Raw genomic sequence first — 5,811 nt, 5'->3', positions numbered from 1 at the left:
ACAAGATTTTCAGCATGTTTAGAACCGCCGCTATTTACTTCGACGTTTTCAAATTGACGCGTATTTGGAGGCGGTATTAAAACCGCCGCAAACCGATGAGATTTTTCAAACTTTGAGACACTTTTCGGCGGTTTAAAACCGGCCCTAAATTAAGAAAAAAAAAGGAAATTTAGGTTTCTCTAAAAAGATCGTACAATTTTTTGAAAATATTATAGAACTAACCAAATTTTTTTTGCTTTTAGATTTTTTATTATTTTAAGAGTTAATATTTTCAACCTTAGAATCTAAACTTGTATCAAAAACAAAAAAAAAATATCTGCAAAACAAAATAATATATTCATAAAAATACGAAGAAAATAAATCTCGTGCAAAGACTTGCATAGTCTAATTCAAAAGAAAAATGTTTGTTTCAATCCAAAATATCTCCAATCCTAATATACTAATTTCACTCTAGCATTCCACGGATCTCATCCCTGCAGCGATCTGGTGGCAGCTCCTTACCCTGCCGTTGAAATAGATAAATTAGAGCACTCTCCATCGCCTGCTTCTTTTTCTTCTCTGATGCTGCTTCATCCTCCATCGCCTTCCTTTTCAACTTCTCGCATTTCAGCTCTGCCTGCAGTTCAAGTAGCTTCTTTTGTGTCTCCTATACTTGTACTCTGTTGCGTGGCGCATGTAAATTCGGACTGAAGAGTTGACTAGGAGTCGGTCCGATACCCACACCATATACTTTACCTGGTTTCTCTTCCGAAAATCTGAGCAATTAAATCATTTTGAGACAACACTCTGGAAGACTCATCCTGTTGCTCAATCTCCTCAATTCTTTCCTACTGACACCAATTAGCAAATACAATCATTTTGTTGATGGGTCCATCTCATGTCGAGAATATGCCAAATAAGATAATTAATTGTATCACTTTCATCACAGTAAAAGAACACACAAATATGAATGAAAAAAATTGGTCTCAAAAGTTATTTATATAAAACAACCAAAATAGAGTATTTGTTTCATAGGATGTCAACCACTATAAAAAGAAATAAGCAATAGCAGAATAGGCACAATGACTAAAAAATAGCAACAATCAGCATCAAAATTTGCAAGTAATTTCCCTAACACACATCATTAGATCAGCAACTATTAAACCGAACAATCTCCGTAATTCCAAACTCAGAAGCAGAACATAGCTGCTAGTAGCATACCGAGGGCATAATGGAGATCAACATGAACACCTTAGCATTTTTTTGTTTTGATCTATACACGCACCTAAGTCCCTCTTGTTTACTGATTCCAATTCCAAAAATAGGAAGCACGATCCATGAACAATTCATTCCTCTAATAATGATAATGACCCTTTTTTCAATTATCTACTCTAACTATCACTTTCAATACAAAGCACCGATTAAATAAAAAAAGTGGTACCTTCAAATCCCTAACTCTAAACAGCATCAATTAACCACATTTAATGGAAGATATAGACAAATTCTTTTTCAAAATTCTGAACCAAGAATGAAAACAAGAAGGAAATATCAAAGTGTCAGAATAAACCAGCAACAGGGGAGAGGCCGCGATAGCTCTGCCTTTGCACGGTGGAGGATAGTGTAATAGTTTCACGCACGATCAAGGAGATGGAAAAATTCGACGTCGGTGGGAGAAATACGGATGGCAGCTGTGCGACTTGACAACCCAAACAGAGGCACAAGGTGGAGCAGAAGTTAGGAATTTCGCACACCTTGGCTGAAGGAGTATAGGTTTCAGGAACTGTGGATGAGGCAAAATCTCGATGGCGATGGATCGACAGCAGTGACACGGTAGAACAGCGACGGCAGTGTTTTGCGCACTACTAAGGACTCTTCGCGAGTTTCTGCAAATTTGGGGAAGAACCAATTAAAGGTTATAAGATAAAAATGGGTAAAACAGAAATTGAAGGGTGATTAGATCCTCACCTAGCGGCGTTTTTTGATGCAATCGCCGTTGATGTTGCAGCACACAAAAAGATCCTTCTTCCGCAACCTTGTTTTGTGGCAGCAAGGTGAAAGTCTTCCAATTTTTCGCCGCTATGCTCTGTTCCTGTTGTAGTGTTTAATAATATTTAATATTTATTTGAATAATCATGTATAATTAAAAAATATAATTAACTAAAAAAATTAGTATAAAATTGAAACTAAAATTAAATAAATATGAAACATAATATTTAATTTAAGATCTTAGGTAATGGTCTTAGGCCCTGTTTTGGTAAAAAAAATTAAGTTTTACGTAATATATATATATAGTTTTAGATAATGGATCTTATGTCCTATTTTAGTAAAATACATACTAAAAATAAATTAAATAATATTTTTATTTACTAAATACATAATAATTAATTTTTAATACGTGCATAATATTCCACCCCATATTATCAACTCAAACATAGTCAAATGAATGAAACAGGTGAGCATATTAAAAATTATAAACTTTCAATTTGTGACATGGAACTCCATATCACCCCTTGTATACCAAACAAGAAATGGAAGAAGCTGGTTGGATTGGGAGTTGCTGTTATCTTTGGCGACGACTCTACACAACAAATTAAAGAAAACAAAAGAGTTCATACATCTATTTTGAGGTTCCCAAATCCCAATCTTACAATTCTCAAAAAAAAAATCTTTGTAAAATGCCCACTAACATAACAGCATAGAATAGAAGCAGGACCACGTATCCTAGTAAACCAAACCATAGCTGACTCAGAAGTGCAACATCATTAAATCAGCAACTATTAAACCGAACAATTTCCGTAATTCCAAACTCAGAAGCAGAACATAGCTGCTAGTAGCATACCGAGGGCATAATGGAGATCAACATGAACACCTTAGCATTTTTTTGTTTTGATCTATACACGCACCTAAGTCCCTCTTGTTTACTGATTCCAATTCCAAAAATAGGAAGCACGATCCATGAACAACTCATTCCTCTAATAATGATAATGACCCTTTTTTCAATTATCTACTCTAACTATCACTTTCAATACAAAGCACCGATTAAATAAAAAAAGTGGTACCTTCAAATCCCTAACTCTAAACAGCATCAATTAACCACATTTAATGGAAGATATAGACAAATTCTTTTTCAAAATTCTGAACCAAGAATGAAAACAAGAAGGAAATATCAAAGTGTCAGAATAAACCAGCGACAGGGGAGAGGCCGCGATAGCTCTGCCTTTGCACGGTGGAGGATAGTGTAATAGTTTCACGCACGATCAAGGAGATGAAAAACTTCGACGCCGGTGGGAGAAGTACGGATGGCAGCTGTGCGACTTGACAACCCAAACAGAGGCACAAGGTGGAGCAGAAGTTAGGAATTTCGCACACCTTGGCTGAAAGAGTATAGGTTTCAGGAACTGTGGATGAGGCAAAATCTCGATGGCGATGGATCGACAGCAGTGACACGGTAGAACAGCGACGGCAGTGTTTTGCGCACTACTAAGGACTCTTCGCGAGTTTCTGCAAATTTGGGGAAGAACCAATTAAAGGTTATAAGATAAAAATGGGTAAAACAGAAATTGAAGGGTGATTAGATCCTCACCTAGCGGCGTTTTTTGATGCAATCGCCGTTGATGTTGCAGCACACAAAAAGATCCTTCTTCTGCAACCTTGTTTTGTGGCAGCAAGGTGAAAGTCTTCCAATTTTTCGCCGCTATGCTCTGTTCCTGTTGTAGTGTTTAATAATATTTAATATTTATTTGAATAATCATGTATAATTAAAAAATATAATTAACTAAAAAAATTAGTATAAAATTGAAACTAAAATTAAATAAATATGAAACATAATATTTAATTTAAGATCTTAGGTAATGGTCTTAGGCCCTGTTTTGGTAAAAAAAATTAAGTTTTACGTAATATATATATATAGTTTTAGATAATGGATCTTATGTCCTATTTTAGTAAAATACATACTAAAAATAAATTAAATAATATTTTTATTTACTAAATACATAATAATTAATTTTTAATACGTGCATAATATTCCACCCCATATTATCAACTCAAACATAGTCAAATGAATGAAACAGGTGAGCATATTAAAAATTATAAACTTTCAATTTGTGACATGGAACTCCATATCACCCCTTGTATACCAAACAAGAAATGGAAGAAGCTGGTTGGATTGGGAGTTGCTGTTACCTTTAGCGACGACTCTACACAACAAATTAAAGAAAACAAAAGAGTTCATACATCTATTTTGAGGTTCCCAAATCCCAATCTTACAATTCTCAAAAAAAATCTTTGTAAAATGCCCACTAACATAACAGCATAGAATAGAAGCAGGACCACGTATCCTAGTAGACCAAACCATAGCTGACTCAGAAGTGCAACATCTTGTAGCCTTTAATGGCACAAGTGGCACCAAAACCAGATATCATGTGAACTTTTTTGGACCCTAGCTCTTGCATCATCCAACGTGGGAACATAGACTCAAAATCAAGAAATCAAAATTATAATTATTATTATTATGAACAAAATTATTGCCATGGACGCGGCCAATGTCATGTGCAATTGTCTAGCATGTCCAGAAACAACGTTTTCCAAAAAGAGTGATGTATTATCAAAGAGCATTTGAAAGTTCATGCTAATTAGTACTCAACATCATTTAATGGTTAGAAGAAATCATTTTGGTGTTGAAATAAAAAGTCCTCAAAATTTAGTAATGCATCAACCTATTAACTTTACATTATTCAACAATGCTAGAAATCAAGACGGTACCAACCAAAAAATTAGCCAAATGTCTTCGAGTAAATCCAAAATCTCTACGTGAATGGTGTTTATACTAAGTATTAGGATGTTTCTTCTACTAAGTATCAGAATGTTTCTTTTTCATACTAAATAGATGTTATTTTATATATTTTATAAATTTTTTTATATACTAAGAATCGGGATTGTTGGAAGCAGAGTTCCGTGATCCCCGCCCCTATTTCTCCAACATATCATTCAGAATTTTAATTTGAGATGAGAAGCAATTAATATCAAATATTATAAATTAAACTAAATAAAATTAATTAAGTTATTTATTTTTTAGCTGATCACCTCTTAATTCCATATACTTTTCCTACATTATCATCTAATTAAAATATTTTTTATGTGACTAATTAGTAGTGAGTATTGCGTTGAAAAAAGTATTCATTTGAAAAAATACTCCATAGTTTATTTATACCACACAACCGAGGAAAAAATAAGAATAAAAATAAAATACTGTATGTGCTAAGCAAACTGTATTGTTATTCACCATTATACATCTATAACAACTTTTTACAACCATTTACATTTGACACCATCCAAAAGAAAGAAGAAAAAATAAATCACGTAAATAGCTGTGATTTTTTTCTTATTAACCTATTTATTAAATAGTAAAAATAAATACCCCAAGAAAGAAACTTGAAGGTAAAGAAGGGAAAAAATAGTTAAATTCGCCCTTAAAAAAATATTCATGTTTTAAATTAGCTTTAGAAAAATCTTTTTACTTAAATTTGTCCTTTAAAGATTTTAAGTTTGTCGCCATTAGTCTTTTAATCGCTTCCATTAATGAAGATATCCAAAATTTGCTTAGTGAAACCTTAAGTAACATTACATTGACCACAGCACACACTTAAAGATTAAATTAATTCTAAATTAATGAAATTCGATCTAATTTCATAAATTTATCATGTTAATCATCAATTAAAATAAAAAAGTGATAGAAAGACTAATACGACTTATTTAAAATATTTAAAAATTTTTAAAAGATAAATTTAATTAAAAAAAATTATTCATTGAACAATTTAAAAGATGAGTAAACTT

The 5,811-nt window shown here is 32.8% G+C and overlaps 1 protein-coding gene across 4 annotated transcripts in view; it reads right to left on the bottom strand.

Moving 5' to 3' along the window:
* LOC107623622 (RING-H2 finger protein ATL66) overlaps window positions 316-5,811 on the bottom strand; it is a gene marked incomplete at its 5' end in the record, with an annotated part of 6,274 nt that continues 778 nt past the window's right edge. Inside the window, 5 exon segments of one of the 4 annotated variants that reach the window (XM_016325959.2) lie at window positions 316-830; window positions 1,547-1,862; window positions 1,945-2,068; window positions 3,165-3,480; window positions 3,563-3,686. 4 annotated transcript variants of the gene reach the window in all.

The sequence above is a fragment of the Arachis ipaensis genome, chromosome B10 (assembly GCF_000816755.2).
Source record: "Arachis ipaensis cultivar K30076 chromosome B10, Araip1.1, whole genome shotgun sequence".
Lineage (NCBI taxonomy): Eukaryota > Viridiplantae > Streptophyta > Magnoliopsida > Fabales > Fabaceae > Arachis > Arachis ipaensis.
Note: the sequence above shows the minus strand (reverse complement) of the source record. Positions and strands in the feature narration are given on the sequence as shown.